The sequence below is a fragment of the Caretta caretta genome, chromosome 9, assembly GCF_965140235.1.
Source record: "Caretta caretta isolate rCarCar2 chromosome 9, rCarCar1.hap1, whole genome shotgun sequence".
NCBI classification, from domain to species: domain Eukaryota; kingdom Metazoa; phylum Chordata; order Testudines; family Cheloniidae; genus Caretta; species Caretta caretta.
Window position 1 is genome coordinate 1,764,490 of NC_134214.1, and position 14,821 is coordinate 1,779,310.

The 14,821-nt window shown below is 50.9% G+C and overlaps 1 long non-coding RNA gene across 1 annotated transcript in view; it reads left to right on the forward strand.

The window, feature by feature from the left end:
- The first annotated feature begins 2,338 nt into the window (after positions 1 to 2,338).
- The window catches only part of LOC125642765 (uncharacterized), a 45,320-nt gene continuing 32,837 nt past the window's right edge, over positions 2,339 to 14,821 (forward strand). Inside the window, exon 1 of the long non-coding RNA XR_007358502.2 lies at positions 2,339 to 2,531. This is a non-coding gene — a long non-coding RNA (uncharacterized LOC125642765). The remainder of the gene's footprint in view (positions 2,532 to 14,821) is intronic.

A 14,821-nucleotide genomic window follows, 5' to 3' on the forward strand; every position in this document is an offset into this window, starting at 1 on the left:
TGTATGTCTGGAGAACTGAAGTTACAATAATCTGTGTAATATGAAGAGCTCTGACCATCTGCTGGGCCCAAAATCAGGGTTTAAAAGATCCCTAAATACATAGCTGTAGTTCTCTCTCTCTCTCTCACTCTCCCCCTCTTTCCTTCCATAAAGAAATTAACAAGTTTACTGCACAAAAACTATGTTTAATGTTACAAAAACCAGCTCATTGTCAATGCAGCTGAACTGTGGTGGAGATCTTTCACTGACTTCTGTAAGCAAACACAGGTATCAAATCTACCTGTCTGATCTCCAATGGCTGTTTGGTGGATATCTAGCTGGGCTGAGTGGTCTCAGAGACTTAGAAAGGCTGATTTTACAATCAGATAAAAACCTTGTTTTTCAAGAAGCTGGGATTTGCTTTCTGAAAACATCTGACTAAATCTGACAATCCAGCACGATCATACTGAATGGCTGTTACTGTGACCGAGAGATGGGCCAAGGAAGCAGCAATTAGATTTGGATCTTGTATTAGGCTCATAGAATCATAGAAGATTAGGGATGGAAGAGACCTCAGGAGATCATCTAGTCCAACCCCCTGCTCAAAGCAGGACCAATCCCCAATTAAATCATCCCAACCAGGGCTTTGTCAAGCCTGACCTTAAAAACCTCTAAGGAGGGAGATTCCACCACCTCCCTAGGTAACCCATTCCAGTGCTTCACCACCCTCCTCATGAAATAGTTTTTCCTAATATCCAACCTAGACCTCCCCCACTGCAACTTGAGACCATTGCTCCTTGTTCTGTCATCTGCCATCACTGAGAACAGCCGAGCTCCATCCTCTTTGGAACCTCCCTTCAGGTAGTTGAAGGCTGCTATCAAATCCTCCCTCCCTCTTCTCTTCTGCAGACTAAATAAGCCCAGTCCCTCAGCCCCTCCTTGTCAGTCATGTGCCCCAGCCCCCCAGTAATTTTCGTTGCCCTCCGCTGGACTCTCTCCAATTTGTCCACATCCCTGCTGTAGTGGAGGGACCAAAACTGGGCACAGTACTCCAGGTGTGGTCTCACCAGTGTCGAATAGAGGGGAATAATCACTTCCCTCGATCTTCTGGCAATGCTCCTACTGCTGCAGCCCAATATGCCCTTAGCCTTCTTGGCAACAAAGGCACACTGTTGACTCATATCCAGCTTCTCATCCACTGCAATCTCCAGGTCCTTTTCTGCAGAACTGCTGCCTAGCCAGTCGGTCCCCAGCCTGTAGCGGTGGATGGGATTCTTCTGTCCTCAGTGCAGGACTCTGCACTTGTCCTTGTTGAACCTCATCAACAAGGCTCAGGCCAAAGTTAGGTCTGACCCCAGGCTGGGCTGTGGGGCTAGACCCCTCTCTCCACAATGGTCAGCCCAGGCCCCTGGGCCCAGATACCCCGTGTGGGAGCTGGGAGGCCACGGACAGACCTGAAGCTAGGCGTGGGCCTTGGACACCTCGTATCCCCACTCGCAGAGCTGGGGAGCGCTGTGCGAATAGAGGCAGTGGAAGGAGAGATCTGTGTCCCCTCTAGTCACCCCTCCGGGGGATGCCTGGAGGGCCACTGCCAGGCCCTTGAGGGAACCTGTGTGGGTCAATTAGAGAGGGGCTCCCTCTCCCAGTGATGGGAAGGCCGCTGTGAACTCTGAGGAAAGAGGAGCTAACGAGGGAATGCTGGCCGGGGTGGGGAGGGCGGCTGGGGAGGTACCGGGGAGAAAAGCACCTTTTGGCCTGGTGTCCAGTGCAGAATGAGCCCTCCATTGCATTAGTGGCTTGCTCACCGTAGCTGGGGTGCACTCAGAGAGGGTGTTAGGCAGCAGCTGTGAGCCGTGCACTCCCCCTTCCAGAGCCTGATACCAGCTGGACAGTGCCAGGGCAACATGATCTGGATCGCCCTATCCCACTCGTCGGACGAAGCACCACTGAAACTCTCCCGCCTGGACGCAGGGCTGCTGGTGCAAAGGCTCGCACGAGCAGGGGAGCGTGAGTCCTGACTTGCTCAGCGCTGAGTGAGTGGAGGCAGAGTTTGAAGCAGCTGGTGCTGGGTTGCTGTTGCACTGACGGGAAGGGGTCCAAGGGCTATCACACCCCAGGGCTATCAAACCCCAGGCAACACACATCACGGCTAAGAGAGGAGAAGCTGTCGTAAGGCTGGGGAAGGAGAAGGGCCCTGCTGCTTGCTTTGCCAGCTGGCCACACTATGAGCAAAGACCCCTTTTGTGTTACAGGAGAAGAGTATTTGCAACCTCGCTCTTGGTGTAAATACAGCCTCCCCCACCCCATAGCAGGCTTGGTCACCAGGGAAACACCCAGCTCCTCTCCCCAGGAATGTACAGCCTGGCTTGAGAAGGCATTGTCCTCGGGGAAGAGCCATTAGCCCACCTAAGTGGGGCGGTTATTTACTCTCCTGTCAGGCCTCATGGCTGTCTCGGTGCCTCCCTTTGTGTGCATTGTGCAGCGATAGAAGATGTGTACAGAGGTGCTGTTTGCCATTTGGGACCGCAGCGTTTCCTCTCCTCCAAGGGCTGGTGAGTGGCAGCTTCTCTCTCTTTCCTCCCGTGGAGCCAGGATCCTCCTGCTCCCTCGTAGGTTTGCGGTGCCTCCCGGCTGCCAGAGCTGCCTGAAGGGTCTTCCCTCTAGCTTGCTTGTGTTTGGGAATTGCCAGGCCCTGCTTGCAGGATCCCAGAAGATTCAGGGCTCATTGCCTGTGCTCTGTGTGCTTCTTGGCCAGACTCCCCTTCCCAGCTCCAGCTCCCCAGGGGTCGGGTGTGGTGTGGGGGGAGTCAGGCTGACTGGGGCTTAGATCCAGTCCAGCCAAAGGGGCCCCAACAAGCCAATAAACTGACCTACTCATGACATGTCTAGCTCCCTTCCCTGTCAGCGCTCCAGGGGCCAGATCTGTGAATTCATGGATGCTGCCTTCATCCAACTCGGGGTGTGGTGACCCCTTCTCATCCAAATTCAAGGGTACATTGCCAAGAAGGGCAGGCTGCATAGACCCTTCTAGACTTGACCGTGGCACCGTTTAAGCCGCAAACCGGCCTCTCTCTCGAGCCATTTGCTCCTGCAGTCTGTCTACATGGCACGGTGTACACTGGCTCAATTCACCTGCAGCTGCTTCTGAACAAGTGCATTTGTGCACCCATGCCAACAGGCCCTGCCAAGCCCACCAGAACAGCTGCGTGGCCGCACCAGTATGATGCCCGCATCTTGTTTCATTGCTGTAAGAGACACAAAACTGGCAATGAAGAGAAAATAGTGAATGGCATCTTGTGGGAAAATTACAGAGTTTAATGCAGAAAATGAGGATTGTCAGCAGTATGCTGAAAGATTGGGCCACTATATTCTGGCAAACGAGGTTAGAGATGAGGAAAACCAGAAAGCAATATTTCTCAGTGAGTGTGGCAGTAAATCGTACTGCCTTTTAAGGAGTTTGTTACAGGAAAGAAACGTTTAGAAGAACTGAACTGCAAAGGATGTTAACTGAGCACTATACTGCATAGCCCAGCATTACTGTGGAACATTTTAAGCTTCATAATTGGTCATGACTCGTGAGAAACCAAATAAATCTATCCCTGTAAAATATAAAAGCCAAAAGGACAAAAAGCAAAACAAAAAACTTACCAGTCTTAGTGATCTGAGGAAAAAGGCAAAATTTGTCAGGCAGAGATTGGATGAAAGAACTAAAATGGAATTGGGAAGAAATATTTAAAGTAGAACAGGGTTGTGATGTTATTGACTTGAACTGGGACCATATAGAACATTGTTGCAACCAAGGCCCTATGGTGGCACCAAATCTTGTATAAAGGGGGTCAAATGAGGTGTCTAGGACAGGGTTGTGGTTTGCTGGTTGTGATTGTGCTGTCTGTGTGTGTGTGTGTGTCGTTTTTGTAGTTGAAGTTATGAACGTTGGCTCTGTTCTGTCTGTAGTTCAAGCTTGTGCTGTGCTTCAGGGGGACGCCCCAGACAGGTTGGGGTCAGCTCTGCCTAGCCTGCTGGGTGGCCCATTAAGGACCATCAGCGACACAAGTGACCCATTGAGAGAAGGCAGACACGCCTGGGACAGACAGCCAGGCATGCAGGGACCTGCCTAGGGACAGAACTCTGAGGTGTTTCCAGGCAATGGGGTGGGCAGCTTGTCTTTGGGACACAGACAGCAGAGACCACACGGCAAGAGACTATAAATAGCTGCTGCAGCTCCTCCATCTTGTTTTCAATTCTGCTTCTGCCCTCTGGAGGGACTTTGCTACCCTGAAGCTCTGAACGAAGGACTGAATGACCCAGCCCAGCTGGGGATGTTCTCCAGAGACTTGATTTGAACCTGCAGTTTATTCTATCACTGCTACAAGCCTGAACCAAGAACTTTGCTGTTACTATGTGTCATTGATTCCATTGAACCAATTCTAGCTCTCATCTATATTTCTTTCCTTTTATGAATAAACCTTTAGATTCTAAAGGATTGGCAACAGGGTGATTTGTGGGTAAGATCTGATTTGTATATTCATAGAATCATAGAATATCAGGGTTGGAAGGGACCTCAGGAGGTCATCTAGTCCAACCCCCTGCTCAAAGTAGGACCAATTCCCCATAGTTGCCCCAGATCCCTAAACGGCCCCCTCAAGGATTGAACTCACAACCCTGGGTTTACCAGGCCAATGCTCAAACCACTGAGCTATCCCTCCCACACAAATTGACCTGAGTCTGGGGCTTGATCCTTTGGGATCGAGAGAACCTTTTTTCTTTTACTGGGGTATTGGTTTTCATAACCCTTTGTCCGCATAACGAGTGGCACTGGTGGAGATACTGGGAAACTGGAGTGTCTAAGGGAATTGCTTGTGTGACTTGTGGTTAGCCAGTGGGGTGAGACCAAGTCTGCTCTGTTTGGCTGGTTTGGTTTGCCTTAGAGGTGGAAAAACCCCAGCCTTGGGCTGTAACTGCCCTGCTTTAAGCAATGTGTCCTGAATTGGCACTCTTAGTTGGGTCCCACCAGAACCAGCATTGTTACAAGGGTAAAATACTCACACTCCAGGAAGTTCAAGGTGTTCATCCCACAATTTTCCAAGAAGCATTAGGGACCATGGAGGAGGTAACAGCCAGGGTTTATATTCAGGATGGGGGCCAGTCAAAACATTTTAAAGCAAGACTAATTCTTTATGTTCTCAGATTTAAAAAAATCCAGACTGAGTGGGACAGGTTGGAATAGCAGGGCATCATTTCACCAGTGCAGTTTTTGGAATGGGCTACCCCTGTAGTGGTTAAACCCAACAAAACCAGCTGAATCTATGGGGATTATAAAGGAGCAGTGAATCAAGTCTCTAAACTAGACACTTACCCCATTCTGCGCACAGAAGACTTGCTTATCTTGCAGTGCTAGGTAGAAGTCAAAAATTCAGAAAACTGGACTTGTCTCAGGTGTACCACAGATGAGACTGGAGGATGAGGGTAAGAAATTCACCACCGGGAACACCCTCAAGGGTTTGTATCAATGCAATAGATTGCCATACGGAGTATTGTCAGCCCCTAGGATTTTCCAGGGTGCCATGGGAAGTTTTTTGAAAAGTGTTAGGGGTTGTAGTGAGGATTGAGGTTATTCTCATCAGCGGCAGAAGTGACCCTGAACATCTTTCAACATCGGAAAAGGTTCTTAAAAGATCAGAAGTGGTGGGACTTCACTTGAAACAAAATAACTGCTTTTTTATGAGCCCAGAAGCGATGTCCCTGGGGTCCAGGATAGAGCAGGAGGGAGTACACCCTTTGGCTGACAAGGTCACAGCAATTGAACAAGTGCCAGTAGCTCAGAATGCCAGTGAGCTAAAAGCTGGCCTATGTATGTTAAATTACTATCGCAGATTTCTTCCAAAAGTTTCAGCCCTTTTAGAGCCTTTACCCCACCTTTTGAGGAATGAGACGCCTTCACACTGGGAAAGAAAGCAGAGAAAGCGCTCCAGGAGTCTAAAAAGCTACTCAGATCCTCCGAGCGCCTTGTTCCTTTTGACCTGGGCAAAGAATTAATCCTATCCTGCAAATGGCGCAGGGGCAGTTTCATGGCATAAAATGAAAGATTTTAGAGAGAGACCAATTGGCTATGTCTCCCAGACCCTGAATGAAGCTGAATGGGTTACTCCCAGCTAGAGAGAGAAAGCCTTGCTATTGTTTTTGGAATAAAAATTTCCACCAGTACCTCTATGGGAAATCTTCTACCATTTTGGCAAATCACAGACCACTGGTGGGACTCTTCAGTGAAAATCAGAGGAGCCGATCATGACAGCTGCCCGACTACAGCATTGGGCTTTGACATGAGCTGCCTATACAATAGTTTATAGTAGTGCCAACAGCGATGCCCTCAGTCAGTTACTGTTAGTAGAACCAGCTGGTTCTATGGAGAGATTTTGCTGCTCCTGGAACACCCACAGACCAGACCCAGGAAATGCTTTCCAGGCCAGAAAACGGTCTAGACAGGGTCCTGTCTTCTCCCAGGTAATGCAGCACATAGAATCATAGAATATCAGGGTGGGAAGGGACCTCAGGAGGTCATCTAGTCCAACCCCTGCTCAAAAGCAGGACCCATACCCAATTAAATCATCCCAGCCAAGGCTTTGTCAAGCCTGACCTTAAAAACTTCTAAGGAAGGAGATTCCACCACCTCCCTAGGCAACGCATTCCAGTGTTTCACCACCCTCCTAGTGAAAAAGTTTTTCCTAATATCCAACCTGAACCTCCCCCACTGCAACTTGAGACCATTGCTCCTTGTCCTGTCCTCTTCCACCACTGAGAATAGTCTAGAACCATCCTCTCTGGAACTACCTCTCAGGTAGTTGAAAGCAGCTATCAAATCCCCCCTCATTCTTCTCTTCTGGAGGCTAAACAATCCCAGCTCCCTCAGCCTCTCCTCTTAACTCATGTGTTCCAGACCCCTAATCATTTTTGTTGCCCTTCGCTGGACTCTCTCCAATTTATCCACATCCTTCTTGTAGTGTGGGGCCCAAAACTGGACACAGTACTCCAGATGAGGCCTCACCAATGTCGAATAGAGGGGGACGATCATGTCCCTCGATCTGCTCGCTATGCCCCTACTTATATATCCCAAAATGCCATTGGCCTTCTTGGCAACAAGGGCACACTGCTGGCTCATATCCAGCTTCTCGTCCACTGTCACCCCCAGGTCCTTTTCTGCAGAACTGCTGCCTAGCCATTCGGTCCCTAGTCTGTAGCTGTGCGTTGGGTTCTTCCGTCCTAAGATATATTGCACAGATGGCCAATCAGAGTAAGGGAAAAGAATTTCAACCCTTTAGGACCACGAGTACGGAACGAAATATAGAGAATGAATGTGTACCGTGGGGCACAGGCACTGTGATTCCCCCACAAGGATGAGATCAAGCCTGACCGAAGGACGTGACGCACACCCTGGCATTTCACGCATGAAATCTGTGGCTCGGAGCTGAGTATGGTGGTCGGATGAGGACTTAGACAAAGTCGTGAAGGATGTCACTGATGTCAGGGCTATCAGCAGACCCCTGCACGGCACCCTTCATCCCTGGGAATGTCCAGGCCACACATGGTTCTGAATATATATTGATTTTGCAGGCCTATACTCAGGGAAGGAGTTTTTAGTTATAGTGGATCCTCATTCTAAATGGTTAGACGTGCACGTGATGACCTCAACAACAGCCTTGGCTACCTGTGAGAAGCTCGAACAGTCCTTTCCCACACATGGATTACCAGTCGTACTTGTACCCCCAGTTTTCACCAGTCTGAAGTTGAAAGATTTTCTGAGAAGAAATGGGATTAAATATATTCAGACTTCGCTTCCAGCTTCAAATGGTCTAGCACGGTGTTTCTCAATCTCTTTGATACCAGAGACCAGCTTGCTGCCTTCCTAAACTGGCTGCTCATTGAGAAACACCGACTAGCAGAAAGAGGGGCTCCAACTTTCAAAGAAGAAATGAAGAAGATGATGAATAGGAGCTTGGAAACAAAGCTGTCTTGATTTCTTTTGACGTCACAAACCACGCCTCAGAATAATGGGGGTGAGCCTGGACCAGCTGTTGATGGGAAAAAGGATAAAAACTAATTTGGATTTAATTCATCACGGCATGGAGGGGGCGGTTTAAGGAAAACAGGCTGATCAAACAAACATGAGTATCATGCTGAAGACAGAGAGTTGGGTTTGAAGGATCAAGTCTATACCAAAAATGTTAACATGGATTCTGGGTACTATCCTAGAATAAACTGGACCTTTGTCTTTTCAAATATGTTTAAGTGATGGTCAAGGGGTACGACGACATCTGGATCAGGGTCCGCTTATGGAGTGACATGCCTGACCCTGAGCTTTTGGGTGAGGAATACTGCTAGAAGCAAAGGCCAGTAGGGGATGAAGAATTGCCCAGAATGCCCAAGTCGGGGGTATCTACTGAATCGCCAAACTCAGAGACTGGGGGAAGAGTTTCCCCAACACCTGAGGTTTCATCAGCAGCCGAGGAGGGCTGCAATCCAGCAAGAGAAAGAAGTGCCTAGGTTATTTAAAGGAGCAGATTCAGGCCGTCAATTAAGAGAGGAGGGATGTAGTAAAGTGGTTATTAAAGGGTTAACCAAGTGACTCAGAGTATTATGGGCCGGGGTCCTGCTTCACTTTTTGACCTTTCTTCCTGTTTGAGTTGGGGGGCGGGGGTGCGGAGGAAGGTGCTGAGTAGGTAGTCCCAACAGTCATTCAGCACGTCCCATAGCCTGCAGTAACTGTATGTAGACAGTGGGTTATTGTACCCACTGGGGGGCCCTATACCTGCCCCGTGCTGTGTAGTGTCACGTGGCTGGTACTTTGCAGACCCAGGGTTTACTCCAGTGACTGGTTCTGTCCTTGCTGAGGATCCCTGTATAGGAATGTCGCTACACCTCTCTCGCACTGCAGCAAGGGCTAGCAGCAGGCAACGTCTTCCTCCCCGGTCACTTCTCTCCCTCCCTGCCGCACCTGTCCCTCCAGGGGGTGTACCAGTCCTCTGGGAGGGAGCCACCTGGCCAGTGAGAAGGGCAGGGTAGGGGCAGGACTTGCTTGTCCGCTGAGTGAACGCATACTTTGCTGGTATGCCTCCTGCTGACGTCTCTAGCAGGTGTCCCGCATCCCAGAGACGTCTCTTCCCCAGCTGTCCGACTGTGGTGGCAGCCCTGGGCAAGCCCAAGTCTGTGCTGGGTTGGCTTAGAGGCACTGTGAGGGCCTGATCCGGAGAGGTGCGGCGCTCCCACAATTTCCATTGATCTTAGTGGGAGTCGTGGGTGCTCAGCATCTCTCAGAGAATGGACCTTTCCTTGGGGAACAAGAACGTCCAGACTTCGACCAGTACTTACTACAAAAAGTCCCGGAAGGGAGATAAAACTTCCTGCTTCAGGGCTTTCGAGGATCTCCAGCTATTGGGAGCTAGGTGCAGACTTCCCTGGGCAGTGTAGAAGGATTAGGGCCTACCCTGTAGTGGCCTCCTCCGCCCAGCCCTGGCTTTGCGCTAGGTTACTCACCCCCCAGGTGAGTCACTCACCCCCCAGGTTAATTCTGTCCGAGCTCTCTCAAGGAGTCCCGCCCCGGGGAGCAGTTTCCAGCAGGGTTAGTTCTTTCATTCAAGCCTTCTTAACGAACACAATCAAAACCTTGCAGCTTCATAGAATCATAGAATATCAGGGTTGGAAGGGACCTCAGGAGGTCATCTAGTCCAACCCCCTGCTCAAAGCAGGACCAATCCCCAATTAAATCATCCCAGCCAGGGCTTTGTCAAGCCTGACCTTAAAAACTTCTAAGGAAGGAGATTCTACCACCTCCCTAGGTAACGCATTCCAGTGTTTCACCACCCTCTTAGTGAAAAAGTTTTTCCTAATATCCAACCTCAACCTCCCCCACTGCAACTTGAGACCATTACTCCTTGTCCTGCCCTCTTCTACCACTGAGAATAGTCTAGAACCATCCTCTCTGGAACCACCTCTCAGGTAGTTGAAAGCAGCTATCAAATCCCCCCTCATTCTTCTCTTCTGCAGACTTCTTCCCTCCAAAGCCTGTGCAGGCCTAGCAATCCCTTCCCCAGATCTGCCCCGCACCCCCGTAACTCCAGGAACCCTCACAGCCCCGTCAGTAAAGGACTCCACACGGTCTCCCCTTCTGTCCATTTGGTTTCTTAAACCATTCCTGGGAGTGACTGTTGATACTCACCCCTTCTTGTCAACTGCTGGGAATAGGCCACATCCACCTTGACTGCATTGGCCTCATTAGCACTGACCCCCCACTCGGTAAGGCAACTCCCATCTTTTCATGTGCTGTGTATCTATACCTGCCCTTCTGTATTTTCCACTCCATGCATCCGACGAAGTAGGTTCTAGCCCACGAAAGCTTATGCCCAAATAAATGTGTTCATCTCTAAGGAGCCACAAGGACTCCTCATTGTTTTTGCTGATACAGACTAACATGGCTACCCCTCGGAAACCTGATTCCTCTCCACAGTAGCTCCAGTAGCCGTCCATGGGGAGCACAGCACCTGGCCCCTCAGCTTTCGGGAGGGTGTTGCAATTCCTCCCTCCATTTCCTGCTGCCCTCTTTTATAGGGGTCAGCTAATTAAGTTCCAGATCTTTCTCAGGTGTGGGGAGGGGGAGCTAATCCGCTAGCCAGCCAGCTGCAGACCTTTGACCCCCCAGAAGAATGGTATCCCTTATACCGTCACAGGCAGGTTGTCTCATAATGCCTGTTTCTGCGGTTCTTGCACCTTCCTCTGAAGCAGCTGGTGCTGGCCACTGGGCTGGATGTCCCTGAGGTCTGATCAAGGCTGGCGTTTCCTGTGTACTGGGCTAGATGGACCATGGGCCTGACCCAGTATGGCCGTTCTTATGTACCTGTGTCAGTTCCCCAGCTTGCACCAGCTGCCTCGTTTTCCAGACTTCTCTCTCTCTAAGCAAGGCAGCGCCTAAGAACCTTTACAAATGGCTGGCACTTCAGGAGCCCTCTGATATAGCTAGCGATTAAACTTGCTTCACTGCGGCACAAGGAAATCCGAGAGCAATGTATCACTTCAAAGGGAATTCCCCCTCCTCATCACCGAGGTCTCAGGGAAAAATGGCCGTGTGTGCAGCTAAAGCACAGGCCTGGGCCCTGGAAACCTCACCTGTGTTCCCCGCTCTGCTACAGGCTTTCTGTCTCTCCTGGGGCAAGCCATTTCCCCAGGAATGCCGCCTGCTTGTGTTTGTGGTGGTTAGACCCAGAGAGGAGAAGGGGCCTGATCCATCTCCCATTGCAGCCAACAGGAATCTTTCCACTGAGTTAAAGTGGGTCCCTATAGATTCTGGCATTCGCAGACTGTGTCAGTGGAGTTGTCCTGGCTTATGCAAAAAAAGGTGTGTTCTTACCTGGAGTTAGCCCGCATCAGGTAGGAGCCCACCCTTGTTACTAGTGCAGACCAGGCCTGTGTCTGCTTCTTCATCTGCCCAGTGGAGATCATAGTGCTTACCGATGGGGCGCGGGGAGCTGTGTTCTACATGGTCTCGGGTTTTATGTACGGCCTTAGGCCCAGCTCCTGCGGAGGTCAATGAAAAGGCTCTCAACGAGGTCAGCACGGGTTGGGTCAGGCCCTTGAAGTGCTTTAATGGCTCCTGAAGGGCAAAGTAATATTATTTATTTTATTTTCTCTTTTCCATTGGAGGGAAGTGATAACGGACCCGTTTCAGAGCCAGCGTGAGGGGCCCAGCTCTAGCGACCTCACTCCTGTATGTACCTGGTTAGACCGATCAGATAACAAGGCCTGTCTGAGGTGACTCTGTCAGAAGCTGCAAAACCAAATCAAGCCAAGCACCCCTAGACCATGAGACTCCTCTCCCACCCAACCTGCTTCTCCCACCACCACCTCCCTCAGCAGCAGTTCGGCTCCCGTGGAGCAGCACCACACACGCCAGGCCTGCGAGCGTGCACAGTGCAGGCAGGGTGAGTCCGTGCTCTCCTCGCCAGGCCCTGCATTCCCCTTGGCTACAGCTACCCTTTGGGCGTTGGTTTCCGTGGCAGCTCGATCCCTCTCCGTCTCTGAGCTCCAGAGAGCCACCACTCCCTCTTTCCCATCCAAGATTTACTGGCTTGGTCACATGATTGGAAGACCTGTCGCTGACAGAGCTGCTGGCCATTCACAGCAGAGGAGCCTGCTCCTGGTGTTCTGACTGTCTCAAGCAATGCACTAGCAGAGGAATATGGCTGTGATGTAGCGGGTGTTTCTGGGCCAGCATGTCTGGGTGTTAGTGCCTGGAACACTGGGAATGTGCTGGGGGACGAGGGGGTAGGTTAGTGGGTACAGCAGGATTCAGCCTGCCGTCCACCTTGGAGAAGGCGCTCTGCCTTTCAGTAAGTTGCTCCGCAGGCATGTAGCGCACCGGGCTCATGGCCCTTGCTGTTCCCTGCCCCGCAGGGGGAGCTGGATGCTGGTGTAAAACATGGCATTGTCTCACAGGCAGTGTTGTGATCATGCAGTGAGTCTAATGTGATTTACATCTCGTATTCGACCTCTGACAACTTCAAAGCCCCTGAGCCCCAGTGAGTTGGGAACTGAGCGGAGAGACTCCGGCTGGAGAAACCAGGAATGGGCACAGATCACCCTGGAGCTTCCATTGTTGCTTCCCCTCACAGCCCCTGCTCGCAGTTCCGGGATAATCATCTCTCTCATTGTGCTGGAGGGAAAGCCCCAGTGCAAACACAGGGAGCCCGTCAATATTGGTTTTTAAGAAGACTCTTTTTTTTAACCGTGTCTGGAGGTTTATACCTAAATCCCCTCAGGCTACTGAGACTTCCCTTGGGAAGGACAATCCTGGGAGTTTATACTAACGCCAGCCATTGATTGAAATTTCACGCCCACCTGTTTGCACACAAGATTTAATTTGGTTGATTCTTCATGCTCTTTTCCTGCTTAATCAACAACCTATTGAACTTAACATTAAAAGGGAGAGAGACGGAATTTCCTGAAAGGAACTAGAAAGTTCCAAATTGCAAAACAGTGAGAACAACTTTGAACTAATGACAATAAAGTGATTTCTCCGTTTGTATGAAATCAGGAAATAATATGCTACCCATTGACTTTGAATCGCCCTGCTAAAGAACACCTCTTTGATGTTAAAATATAGTTAATATAGGCCCTTTCATACTGACTGTCTGCCAGGTGCACTCTCTGTCAGTTTCTATGGCGCTGATCACTGTGGTCTCTGACAGCCAAAATGCTTTACAGTAGTCATAGAGGTTAAGGTCAGAAGAGATCATTAGATTGTCTAGTCTGACCTCCTAGATATCACAGCCCATCACATTTTGCCCGGCTACCCCTGTACTGAGCCCAGTAACTTGTGTTTGGCTCACACGTATCTTCCAGAAAGGCCTCCAGGTTTTAATCTGAAGACATCAGGAGTTGACAAATCCACCACTTGCCTTGGTAATTTGTTCCAGTGGTTCATCGCCGTTGGTACCGCCAGTGGCTGCACCTCAGCACGCTCAACAGTTCAAGAATGTAGCTGCTGGGTCAAATAACAAACGCCAGCAAAGGGAGAGGCACAGGCCAGGGCGGCAAGACGGGGAACCAACAGGCAGAGAAATATCCTGTTTTTACGTGAAGCATTTTGCAGTGATTAAAAAGCTCCAGGCCTCGCCTTGGAGAATGTACCGTCTGCAACAGACCACAGGGCAATGGAGCTCACAGCAGGGGAGGCGGAGAGGCAAAGGAGGGGTGCGTGTTACAACAACCAGAAATCATGGTATTGCAATTGGTTCTGGCACGCACTGAATGTGTTTGGGCACGTCTACACTAGAGCTGGAGGGGTCTGTCTACACTGGAGGGGGAGTTCTCAGCTTGAGCAGACCTACTTATGCTAGCTCTGATCCAGATAGTATGCTGAAAATAGGAGCGAAGCCGTGGTGGCACAAGCCCTGGGATGAGTACAATCCAGTCTGAAACCTTAGGTGTGTACCTGGGCGTGGCAAGCCCCTCCCTTTGCTCTGCTGCTGTTTTTAGCACACGAGCTGGATCAGAGCTAGTACCAGTATGTCTCCCTGAGCTGGAAAGTACACCCCTTCCCCAGTGTGGCTGCACCCTGGGAGCCAAAGCCATGGAAGGGCAAGTGGGGAGGGGCAGCTCGCTGTGGGGAGCAAGGGGAAAGGAGTGAGGGTTTACGGGAGGAGGTGCAGGAGAGAGAGTGAGGTGCACAGGCTCCTGGGGAAGGAAGCAGCCTGGTGTGAAGGGGAGCCTGAGGAGGAGACGGGCAGGAGCAGCAAGGTGGGACAAGCACAGGTGGCGAGGCAGGGGTCAGACCCCTGACCATGAGGAAAAGGGGTTTGAAGCTGATCGGGAGGCAGGGAAGGGAGGAGGTGCATAGAGCGGCAGGAGGGGGGGATGCAGGAGGGATTGAAATGGGGGAAGGCATGGAGGGAGCAGGAGTCCAGGGGAGAGAGAACCAGGGTGCTGGCAGTGGGAATGGTTGTGGGAACCATCTGGGGCGGGGAGCCTGGATGGGAGGAGAGAAGCAGGTGAGTGTGCGTTCAGGTATGTGCTGTGAGGAAGCAGTGCCCACTGGGGAGAGCACTCGCCTCCCAGCACACGCTGTGCTTACAGAGATCAGCAGGCAGAAAGTGGCCTGGCAACAGAGGGGTTCAGAGATGGCTTGTACCTGCTGCGTTCCTGACAGGGACTGTGAGAGACCATGAGGCCAGGTGCTCGCTTTCCTTGGCTGTCACTCCCTCCAGCTCAGGGGCCAGCTTAGGCACATGCCTCTAAAACGCTGCAGCACTGCATGATTGGAACATGGTGCCGGCTAGAGCTGAGAGGATGGTGGTTG